We start from the raw sequence: 12,385 nt of genomic DNA on the forward strand, positions 1-12,385 counted from the left end.
TGATCTTTGTGCTGTGCATTTTCTCTTGTCCTTACACATTGACATTGTTTGCTGATGTGCAGAGGAAAGTGCTGGGATTTGGTTCATCTTTGTAGTGATAATGTTTAAGAACATAACACGGGTTTTATTCTGATATAATGTGTTATCTTTGGTTATTATACATTTCTATTCTAGAATTTTCTACAAATTTGAGATCTGTTTTTTGTTTGTTTTGTTTTTTCAGAAAGAAACTCTAGAGCCTTTAAATGAAATGTGCTTGAGTTATATGGTAGAATTTACTTCACAATATCCAGAGATAATGTAATAGTTGGGAAGCACCTGAACATATTTAGAAGAGGTGGTAATAACTAAGTTCTTCCTAAGAACTTAATTGGTCTCATGCATTTTATTGACTAGTACATTATACTATCATGGGTGGAACTTTTCACCTTTTAATGTCACTAATAAATTATATTTAGGGTCTCTGATTACAATTTTTACCAGTATAATATCAAATTTAGCAGTGATTTTCAAGTTTAAAGAAAAGTCAATAGTAAATAATGAGTGGTACCAGATCTAATTTTCCTAATATTTTAAAAGAAGTTTTTTTTTTTATGAAAACGTGTACATGTATACACAAAAATTAGAGATATTTGAAGTGAAGTGTCCCAAAGCCTACTTAATGCTGCCTTTAAACATCCCCCCCCCCTTTTTTTTTTGGTTATGGTAGCTGCACTCATCCACCAAATGTTTCATTTGGATTTCTTAATATTTTAGTTCTCAAGGATTTAGTACTTTACTAATGCCTAGTGGTCTCTACCTATGTTGTCTATATCTAGCTTAAAGGTTTTTGTTTGTTTGTTTGTTTGTTTTTGTGGCTACTCTTAATTTCTCAAACAATTTCCAATATAAGGAGTACCTCCTCTCTCACAACAGGGACATTTTACTTATTTCAGAACTACTGCAGCTCTAGAGAGCTAGCTTGTCCCTGGTTGGCATTTTTTTATCTTCTCAAGTTTCCATGGCCTTTGTGTCCTTTTTGTACAGATGCCTGTGTAGTTGTCCACATTGTCCCTTCTTTGCCTTCAGTACCTCATAAAAAGACACAGACTAACAGATTGGTTGCAGAAAAAGGATCCAAAATTCTGCTGCATTCAAGAAACATACCTCTGCAACAAAGAAACTACCTCAGATTAAAGGGCTGGAAAAGGGTTTTCTAAGCAAACAGATCCAAGACACAAGCTTGAGTAGCTATCCTAATATCTAATAAAATAGACTTTCAACCAAAATTCATCAAAAGAGATGGGGAGGGACACTTCATTCTCATCAAAGGAAAAATCCACCAGGAGGACATCAGAATCCTGAACATCTATGCACCAAAAACAAGGGGTCCTGCATTTGTTTAAAAAAAAAACATTATTAAAGTTTAAATCACACATAGATCCCAATTCCTTAATAGGGGGAAACTTGTGCCCAAGGGACAGATCATTAAGACAGAAGCTAACGATGCTTACAGAGAAATAATGATGCTTACAGAGGTCTTAAATAAAATGAACCTAGTAGATGTCTACAGAACTGTGCACTCAAACACAAAAGAGTATACCTTCTTCTTAGCACCTCAAGGAACCTTCTCAAAAACTGACCATATAGTTGGGGACAAAGTAAGCCTCAACAGATACAAGGAGACTGAATAATGCCTTGTATCCTATCAGACCACCACGGTCTAAAACTATACCTCAACAATAACAGAAATAACAAAAAGTCTACACACACACGGAAACTGAACAACTCTACTCAGTGACACCTGGGTCAGGGAGGACATGAGAAAGAAATTAAAGACTTCCTAGAACTTAATGAAAATGAAGGTACAACTTATCCTATCTTATGGGACACAATGAAAGTAGTGTTAAGAGGAAAATTTATAGCACTACATGCTTTCATAAAGAAATTCGAGGCATCTTATAGAAGCAAGTTAATGGCACACTTGAAAGCACTAGAAACAAAAGAAGCAGAAACACCCAAGAGAAGTAGAAGGCTAGAAATAATCAAAATCAGGGCTGAAATCAATATGTTAAAAACAAAGAGCACAATTCAAAGAATCAACAAAACCAAGAGCTTGTTCTATGAGAAAATCAACAAGATAGACAAACCTTATCCAAACTCATGAAAAGACAGAGAGACACTGTGCAAATCAACAAAATCAAAAATGAAATGGGGGACATAACAACAGACACTGAGGAAATCCAAGAATCATTAAGTCCTCCTTCAAAAGCCTATATGCAACAAAATTTGAAAATGTAAATGAAATGGACAATTTCTTGATAGATTCCAAGATTCCATTTACCGAAGTGGAATCAAGATCAGGTAAATAAATTAAATAGTGCTATATCCCCTAAGAAAATAGAAGCTGTCATCAAGTCTCCCAGCAGAAAAAAATGTCGAGGGCCAGATGGTTTCAGCTTAGAATCCTAACAGACCTTCAAAGAAGAGCTAACACCAAAACTCTTCAAACTATTCCACAAAACTGAAACAGAATGAACATTACCAACCTCATTCTATATGGCCACAATCACCTTAATACCTAAACTGCACAAAGACCCTACAAAGTAAGAGAACTTCAGACCATTCTCAGTTATGAATATTGACACAAAAACACTCAATAAAATAATTGCAAACCAAATCCAAGAACTCATAAAAGATATCATCCAATACAACCAAGTCGGCTTTATCCCAGGCATGCAAGGGAAAATCCATGAATGCAATCCACCATATAAACAAACTGAAAGAAAAAAAAAAAAAACCAAAAAACATGATCATTTCTTTAGATGGCAAAAAATCATATGACAAAATTTAAAACCCATTCATATATAACATTGTGGAGAGATTAGGGATACAAGGCACATACCTAAACACAGTAAGAGCAATATACAGGAAATCTGTAGCCAACATCTAACTAAACAAAGAGAAACTTAAATCAATCCCACTGAAATCAGAGATAAGGCAAGGCTGCCCACTCTCTCCTTATCTCTTGAATATAGTGAAGTCCTATCTAGGACAGTAAGACAACTAAAGGAGATCAAGGGGATACAAATCAGAAAGAAAGAAGTCAAAGTATCACTATTTGCAGATGATATGATAGAATACATGCATGAGTGACCCCAAAAATTCTGCCAGAGAACTCCTTCAGCTGATAAACACATTCGGCAAAGTGGCTGGATACAAAATTAACTCAAAAAAAAAAAAAATTGGTAACTCTCCTGTATATGAAAGACACATTGGTTGAGAAAGAAATGAGGGAAACAAAACACTTCACAATAGATACAAATAACATAAAGTACCTTGGTGTCACTCTGACAAAAATAGTGAAAGACCTGTATGAAAAACTTCAAGTATCTGAAGAAAGAAATTGAAGAAGATATCAGAAGATGGGAAGAAATCCCATGCTCATGGATCAGTACGAATACCATATTTAAAATGGCCATGTTACAAAAAGCATTCTACAAATTCAGTGCAATTTCCATCAAAATACCAACATATTTTTTACAGACCTTGAAAGAACAATTCACAATTTCACGTAGAAAGAAAGAAAGAAAAAAAAAAACCCAGACTAGCTAAAACAATTTTGTATAAGAAAAGACCTAATGACGGTTTCTCCATCCCAGATCTCAAGCTGTACTATAGAGCAACATTAAAAAAAATTGCATGGTACTTGCATAGAAACAGACTGGTGGATCAATGGAATTAGAAAAAAAAAACAAAACAAAACATAAATGAACACACACCTATAGAAAATTAATTTTTGACAAAGAAGCCAAAACCATACAATTGAAAAAAGACAGCATCTTCAACAAATGGTGCTGGTTCTATATGTAGACTGGATGTCTATATGTAGAAAAATGCAAATAGACAAAAATTTAAAAAATATCTACCCACAAATCCAGCATTACAGAACATACTAGAAGGAAAAATATAACCCAGGAAAACTGCCTACATTCAGGAAAACACAGGGAACAAATAACCTCAATACAGCAAACAAAAAGTAGCAATCACACAAACACACTACCAGAGCCAACAGTAAAATCAAAGCATCTAAAAGCACTGGTCATTAATCATCCTTAATATCAACGGACTCATCTCTCCAATAAAAAGACAGACTAACAGAATGGATACATAAACAAGAACCGACAATCTGTTGCATACAAGAAACACACCTAAGTCACAAAGATAGACATTACCTGAGAGTACCAGGCTAGAAAATGGTTTTCCAAGCAAATGGAGCCAGGAAGCAAGCAGGAGTAGCCATTCTAATATCTAATAAAATAGATTTTTAACCAAAATTCATAAAAAATGACTGGAAAAGGTACTTCATACTCATCAAGGGAAAATTCCACTAGGAAGACATCATAACCCTGAACATCTATGTCCCAAATACAAGGGCACCCACATATGTAAAAGAAACATTAATAAAACTTAAACCACACATAGATCCCCACACATTAATAGTGGGAAACTTCAATACTCCACTCTCAAAAAAAGACAGGTAAAAAAAAAAAAAAAAAAAAAAACCAGAAATTAAACAAAGAAACAATAACTCTAACAGAGGTCATGAATCAAATTGTCCTAACAGACATCTACAGAACCTTTCATCCAAACACAAAAGAATTTACATTTTTCTCAGCACCTCATGGAACCGTCTCCAAAATAGACCATATAGTTGGTCACAAAACAAGCCTCAACAGATACAAGAAGATTGAAATAATCCCTTGTATCCTATCTGACAACTACGGACTAATTCCGGACCTCAACAACAACAGAAATAGCAAAAAGCTTACACACACATGGAAACTGAACAACTTGCTACTCAATGACAGCTGGGTCAGGAAAGAATTAAAGAAAGAAATTAAAGTCTTCCTAGAATTCATTGAAAATAAAGGCAAAATATACCCAAACTTATGGGACACAATGAAAACAGCACTAAGAGGAAAGTTCAGAGCACTAAGTGCGTTCAAGAAGAAATTTGAGACATCTCATGCAAGCAACTAATGGCCCACCTAAAATTCCTAGAGAAAAAAGAAGCAGACACACCAAAGAGGAGTAGACGGCTGGAAATAATCAAACTCAGAGCTGAAATAAATAAACTAGAAACAAATAAAACAATTCAAAGAATCAATGAAACCAAGAGCTGGTTCTTTGAGAAACTCTACAAGATAGACAAACAATTAGCCAAACTAACTAAAAGGCAGAGAGACACTATCCAAATTAACAAAATCAGAAATGAAAAGGGGGACATAACGACAGACACTGAGGAAATTCTAACAATCATTAGGCCTTACTTCAAAAGGCTATATGCCAAAAAAATTGAAAATCTAAATAAAATGGACAAATTTCTTTGATCGATTCCATTGACCAAAGCTGAATCAAGACCAGGTAAACCAATTAAATTGTCCTATATTCCCTAAGGAAATAGAAGCAGTTATCAAAAGTCTCCCATCCAAAAAAAGCTCACGGCCAGATCCAGATTGTTTCAGCACAGAATTCGACCAGACCTTCAAAGAAGAGCTAACTCCAATTCTCTTCAAACTATTCCATAAAATAGAAATAGAAGAAACACTACCAAACTCATTCTATGAAACCACAGTCACCTTGGTATCTAAACCTCTCAAAAACACAATGAAGAAATAGAATTTCAGGCCAATCTCCCTTATGAACTTTGATGCAAAAATACTCAACAAAACCCTTGCAAACCGAATCCAAGAAAATACCAAAAATATTATCTACTATGACCAAGTAGGCTTCATCCCAGGTATTCAGGGGTGGTTCAATATGTGGAAATCCATCAATGTGATTCACCATATTAACAAACTGAAAGAAAAAAATCAGATGATCATCTCCTTAGATGCTGAAAAAGCATTTGACAAAATCCAACATCCATTTATGTATAAAATCTTACAGAGATTAGGGATACAAGGCACAACCTGAACATAATAAAGGCAATATACCGCAAGCCTATAGCCAACACCAAACTAAATGGAGAGAAAATTAAAGAAATCACACTGAAATCAGGGACAAGGCAAGGCTGGCTACTCTCTTCATATCTTTTCAACATAGTTCTTGAAGTCCTAGCTAGAGCAGTAAGACAATTAAAGGAGATCGAGGGGATACAAATTGGAAAGGAAGAAGTCAAAGCATCACTATTTGCAGATGTCATGTAGCATACCTGAGTGACCCCAAAAATTCTACCAGGGAACTACTACACCTGTTAAACACCTTCAGCAAAGTGGCTGGATACAAAATTAACTCAAAAAAATTAGTAGCCCCTGTATATAGAAGAAAAATGGGCTGAGAAAGAAATTAGGGAAACAACACCTTTCATAATAGCCACAAATGACATAAAGTACCTTGGTGTGACCCTAACCAAGCAAGTCAAAGACTTGTATGCAAAAAATTTCAGTCTCTGAAGAAAAATTTAGAAGAAGAGATCAGAAGATGGAAAGATCTCCCATGCTCATGGCTTGGCAGGATTAACATAGTAAAAATGGCCATATTACCAAAAGCAATCTACAGATTCAATGCAATTCCCATCAAATTGCCAACACAATTCTTTACAGACCTAGAAAGAAAAATTCTCAAATTCATATGGAACAACAAGAAACCCAGAATTGCTAATACAGTCCTCTACAATAAAAGATCTTTTGGGGCTATCTCCATCCCTGATCTCAAGCTGTACTATAGAGCAACAATACTAAAAACTTCATGGTACGGGTACTCATATAGAAACTGACGGATGGATCAATGGAATCGAATAGAAGACCCTGAAATAAACCCACACACTTATTGGACACCTGATCTTTGACAAAGATGCCAAAACATTCAATGGAAAAAAGATAGCATCTTCAACAAATTGTGCTGGTCTAACTGGATGTCTACATGTATAAAAATGAAAATAGATCCATACTTATCACCCTGCACAAAATGAAAGTCCAAGTGGATCAAAGACCTCAACACAAAAAAGACACACTCAACCTGTTAGAAGAAAGAGTGGGGAAGAGCCTTGAACTCATTGGCACAGGAGACAACTTCCTGAACAGAACACTAACAGCACAGGCTCTAAGAGCAACAATCAATAAATGGGACCTCATGAAACTGAAAAGCTTCTGTAAAGCAAAGGACACTGTCTTCAGAATGAAATGACTGCCTACAGATTGGGAAAGGAACCTCACCAACCGTATATCTGACAGAGGGCTAATATCCAGGATATATAAACAACTCAAGAAGTTAAACAGCAACAAATCAAGTAATCCAATTAAAAAATGGGGTACAGAGCTAGACAGAGAATTCTCAAAAGAGGAATATTGAATACCAAAAAATACTTAAAGAAATGCTCAATATCCTTAGTCATCAGGAAAATATAAATCAAAACTACCCTGAGAATTCAGCTTATACCCATCAGAATGGCTAAGATAAAAGACTCAAGTGACAGCACATGCTGGAGAGGTTGTAGAGAAAGGGGAACCCTCCTCCACTGCTGGTGGGAATGTAAACTTGTACAACCACTCTGGAAATCAATCTGGCGCTCTCTGAGACAATTTGTAATAGCGCTTCCTCCAGATCCAGCTATACCACTCGTAGGCATATATCCAAAAGAGGCTCATGCACACAACAAAAACGTTAGCTCAACCATGTTTGTAACAGCTTTATTTGTAATAGTTAGAAGCTGGAAACAACCCTGATGCCCCTCAACTGAGGAATGGATACAGAAATTATGGTACATCTATACAATAGAATTTTACTCAGCAATAAAGAAAACAGGGATTTCATGAAATTTGCAGGTAAATGGTGGGAACTGGAAAAGATCATCCTGAATGAGGTATCCCAGAAACACAAAGACACACAGGGTATATATTCACTCATAAGTGGATATTAGACACATAATATAGAATAAACCAACAAAATTTGTACACCCAAAGAAACTAATCAAGAAGGAGGACTCTAGCTAAAATGCTCAATCCCCATTCAGAAAGGTAAAGAGCATGGACATCAAATATCAAAACAGATGCTGAGACTTTGGGCAGAGTGCAGGGAATCTTATGAAAGAAGGGGGAGATAGTAAGATGGGGAGAGGAAAGGATCTCCACAAGGAGAGCAACAGAACCAAAAAAATCTGGGCCCAGTGGTCTTCCCAGAGACTCATACTCCAACCAAGTACCATGCATGGAGATAACCTAGAACCCTTGCACAGATGTAGCCCATGGCAGTTCAGTGTCCAAGTGGCTTCCTTTGTAATGGGAACAGGGACTGTCTCTGACATGAAATGAATGGTCTGCTCTTTGATCACCTCCCCCTGAGGGGGGAAGCAGCCTTACCAGGCCACAGAGGAAAACAATGCAGCCACTCCTGATGAGACCTGATAGACTAGGATCAGAAGGAAGGGAAGGAAGACCTTTCCTATCTGTGGATGGGAGAGGGGTGAGGAGCTAAAATTAAAAATTAAAAAAAAATAAAGAAAGCCATATTGCATAAATACTTATGATAAAATATGCTTAGGGTCAAAAAATTTTAAGATTGATAACAAAATTAAGTGAATACTATAGCATTATGTAAGAGAACTTAGGACATATGAATATGTATAATTTACTTCAGTGAGGTGAATATCAGCATTTTACCCAAAAGAAAAAATACTACGTAAAAGCCAATGCTAAGAAATAAGGCCCTCCTCACAGTTTTACTTTAAATATCAAGTGAGAAAACTTCCATGTGCACAAGTATAAAATTAGCTTTGATATAACACATTAATGAAAATAACTTAAAACACATTAAATGTGTTGACCTTATAAAATGACCATTGCGTGTTGATAAGCAAGGGTCAAGAAAAATCTAGAAATCAGTATTTTTACTATGATGATCTTTTTTGGTTAAAATATGCATTGGTTAACTGATTAATTAGGCACAATCAGACAGGAAGTGGCTCATAATCTCATTGATTTTTTAATGTTATAACTGATTAATTTAGCCATGGGGAACTCTCTATACTCAGGCGGGGGAGGGCATCCTGTTGGTGAAAATCCGTAAGGACCTAATAAAATAGGATCTGTAAAGGAAACAAAAAATAGGTCAATCCAGAAATCAAGACCTAGAATTAAACTGAACAATATTCTGAAGAAAACCTAAGAATTGAGCTTGGGTAGCTGGCTCAGAAGTAAAGATGTACCACATAAGCATGAGTTTGAGTCTGATGAACCATGAAAATCTGCGCATTTTCCCAAGCGCTACTAATACCAGATGAAAAGCAAACAGGAGAACTCCCAAAAGCTCAACTTAGGCATATGTAGGGAACAACAACAAAGAAACCTTGTCTCAAACAAAGTAGAAGTAAGAACTAGCAGCATTGGTTGTGCTTTCTCCTACACACAAGTACTGTGGTATGTGTGTGCTTGAAATCACACAAATAAGCATGCACACAGACACATCTGAATACACATCACATATACACAATAATAATAATAAAAATAAGTAATAAATCAGTGGATTTGGAAAGGGGCAGGGAGGAGATGGATTGGGAAGGAATGAGGGAGGGGGCTATGGCTAGGATACAAATAAAATAACCTGTGATTAATATAAAAAATAAAAATTATAAAAAATAAGTAATAATACAAAAGGAAAACACAAATATTCATAAATTAATGAATTAGTGAAAAACACCTTGGGAGTGAATCAGAAATTCGTCTGAGAGAACTTGACTCTACCCTGTATACAGATTCTTCAATGATGTCTTAAAAGTGACAGGCTGGGAGTCTTTTGGATACAGACTTAAAACTCAGCAATACTTACATTAAACAAAGACGTGAGAGGTGATGTCTGTTTCAAGTTTACATTACACTTTTGATCTAAAATTTATCAACTAGAATTCCATTCCCCAGTCCTCTATTTGGCTGTGTGAAATAGATGCTACCCTATTGGCTAAAAAAAAAAAAAAAAAAAAAAAAAAAAAAAAAAAAAAAGAATGCCAGTTGCTGTGCTACCCCTAGTTTTTAAAAGCACATTCTAGGGGTAGAGGTGAAACCTTTTGATAAGAGCCAGCCTGAACAGATTTTATTAATACTAGGTGAGCCCATGAACATTGTGCTGCCAATTATGATGATGGCCCAGCAACACATAGTAACACAAACCCAAAGTAAATCAGTGAAGACCAAAGCTGATAGGTTCTGTTGAACCATAAACACTAAATCCACAGATAGACAGTAAATATGGAAATGGGAATACGGTGAAGGAGTGGTCATATGAATGTACTTTAGATGGCTGAGGATACCAAGCAAGCAAGGACTCCTTCAGACCAGGACTCACCTTCTGCTGTATCTCTATATGTATTTCAACAGATGGTAGACAGTATATTCAAAGAGTTGTAAGGAGGAGGAGAGGGAGAGTCTTTATTTTCCTATCATTATATCCAATGCCACTGACAGGAAGGTGCTGGTTTGAATTGTATGGTTCTGGCTCTGTCAGGTTGTTCCAGGACAACAGCAAGTGTCTGGTTGCCTGTGAAACCTTGTTTGCTTTCAGCTCTCCAGCCCAGGGATCTTGAAATAATATGGCCACCTACTCAAAAGGTCAGATTTCTAATTTATCAGAGGACCTGTCCTGGTACTGGTGTATAGACACACTCGCATTCTCTTTCTCTCCATTTACAACTGGACCTTGAAAGAGGGTAGACCTCTGGCATAGAACATAAAGATATACTATGATTTTAGTTTTGCCTTCACTACAGCCGGAAAGGAAGTCAAGTGAGAATATGAAGAACTAAGAGCAATTTTACAATTTCAATCCACTTCAGGAACAGAGATGTGAATGGGTAAATGGCTTAAGGCCCAAACTAGGAAACAGCAGGCTTCTCTAAGGATCCCAGGACAATCGCAGGAATGTTCATTTCCTTCCCACATATTGTCCTGAAATTCAGTGGCAGAGCAGAGATCAGGCCACAGGAAGCACTGACCTTTCTGAGATAGCAGCTACATGCATCTTCCTCAAGGAAGCGTTCTCTTTACTGACAGCAAAGGTGCTAGTGTGTGCGGTCTGGCAGAAGCCGCTTTTTGGCCCCACAAGACCTAATGGCCCCCTGGCTGCTTCCCAAGAGAAAGAGGAGCAGTAATCAAGAGCAAACTGCACCCCTTACAAAAGCCTTTTTGTCAACTATTATTTGACCCTCATTTCTACATGCGGATTAACCAGTCTGTGCTAGCAGCTACAGTCACAGCATGTGAAATGCCTGCTGCTGTCCTTTGGGAATACTGGCATGAAGGGAAAGAGCTCTACATTCATGCCAGTTCCCAAATGCACCATAGAGAGGTTTCTGTGCTGTCAAATAGGCCTATCAGGGAGAGTAGGCCCTTCATCTCAAGCCAACCTGGGAAATAAAGACAAGAAAGAGACCTCCTCAGAGGACAGAGGAACTGGGGGAAGGAGATGCAATCTGATTGCAGCGTCCTCATGGAGAAAAAAAAGCAGTTTGTGGCCTTTCACTGGGAAATCTTATGCTTTCAACTCAAAAGCCCAACAGCAAAATGTCATCTCCTTAAGATAATTTTTTATCTGAAAAATTTTCCCCAGATAATTATAAAGGCCACCATGACATGTTTGATCACAGTCTCAGCATTTAAAGAAAAATTTCAATATTTTACCTGAAGAAAAAATGCTTAAAGATAGATAATGCAACTAGCCCAAGGTTATTGTTCAGTAAGCTGGTGATAAAGCAGGGGTCATACCTGAACTGACTGTGTGCATCTCCCGGATTGGTGTTTCTCACTGCCGTAAGGTCTGGCACATTATAGCCATGAGCCAACGCTTGTCAAATAATGACATTTGTAAAGAAAGGTTTTGTTTTTATTATAAAACAGCCACATCATGACTTCAGAACTTTAAAAGGAAGAGTCAAAAAATTGCAATGAAGAACATTTTATACTCCACAGTGCTAAAGCATTTACTCATAGGCCCCTTATCTTAAAAACTTCAGGAGCCTTACTGTGTTTTATTTTACCCTCTAAAATCACTTACTTGGCATTTGACAATGGCTCAAGGCTTGGTTTGAGGCAGAATGAGGGACTGTTAGATCTGTCTTGAAGTTTACCCTGACCCACATTCTCTGTAGAGGAATGCTGTCATGACTAGTCTAAGATTGTTTGACCTCAGTTCATGAATTGAACCCAAAACTCACTATGTCTAAGGGTAGGTTTTTCTACTTTTATAGCATAATTAACAATAAAAAAATCATGGTTTCAAAACTGCACTTTTTATTTAGCCACATATACAGGACTAATAATTTTGTATAGTTGGAGTCAGCCTTTTTTTCTACTATCCATCCTCCTAAAGGGTCTTACTTCAGTGCCCTGTTCTCCTACGCTACCCCCTGACAACA

This window comes from Psammomys obesus, unplaced genomic scaffold, assembly GCF_907164565.1.
Source record: "Psammomys obesus unplaced genomic scaffold, mPsaObe1.curated_primary_1811, whole genome shotgun sequence".
NCBI classification, from domain to species: Eukaryota; Metazoa; Chordata; class Mammalia; order Rodentia; family Muridae; genus Psammomys; species Psammomys obesus.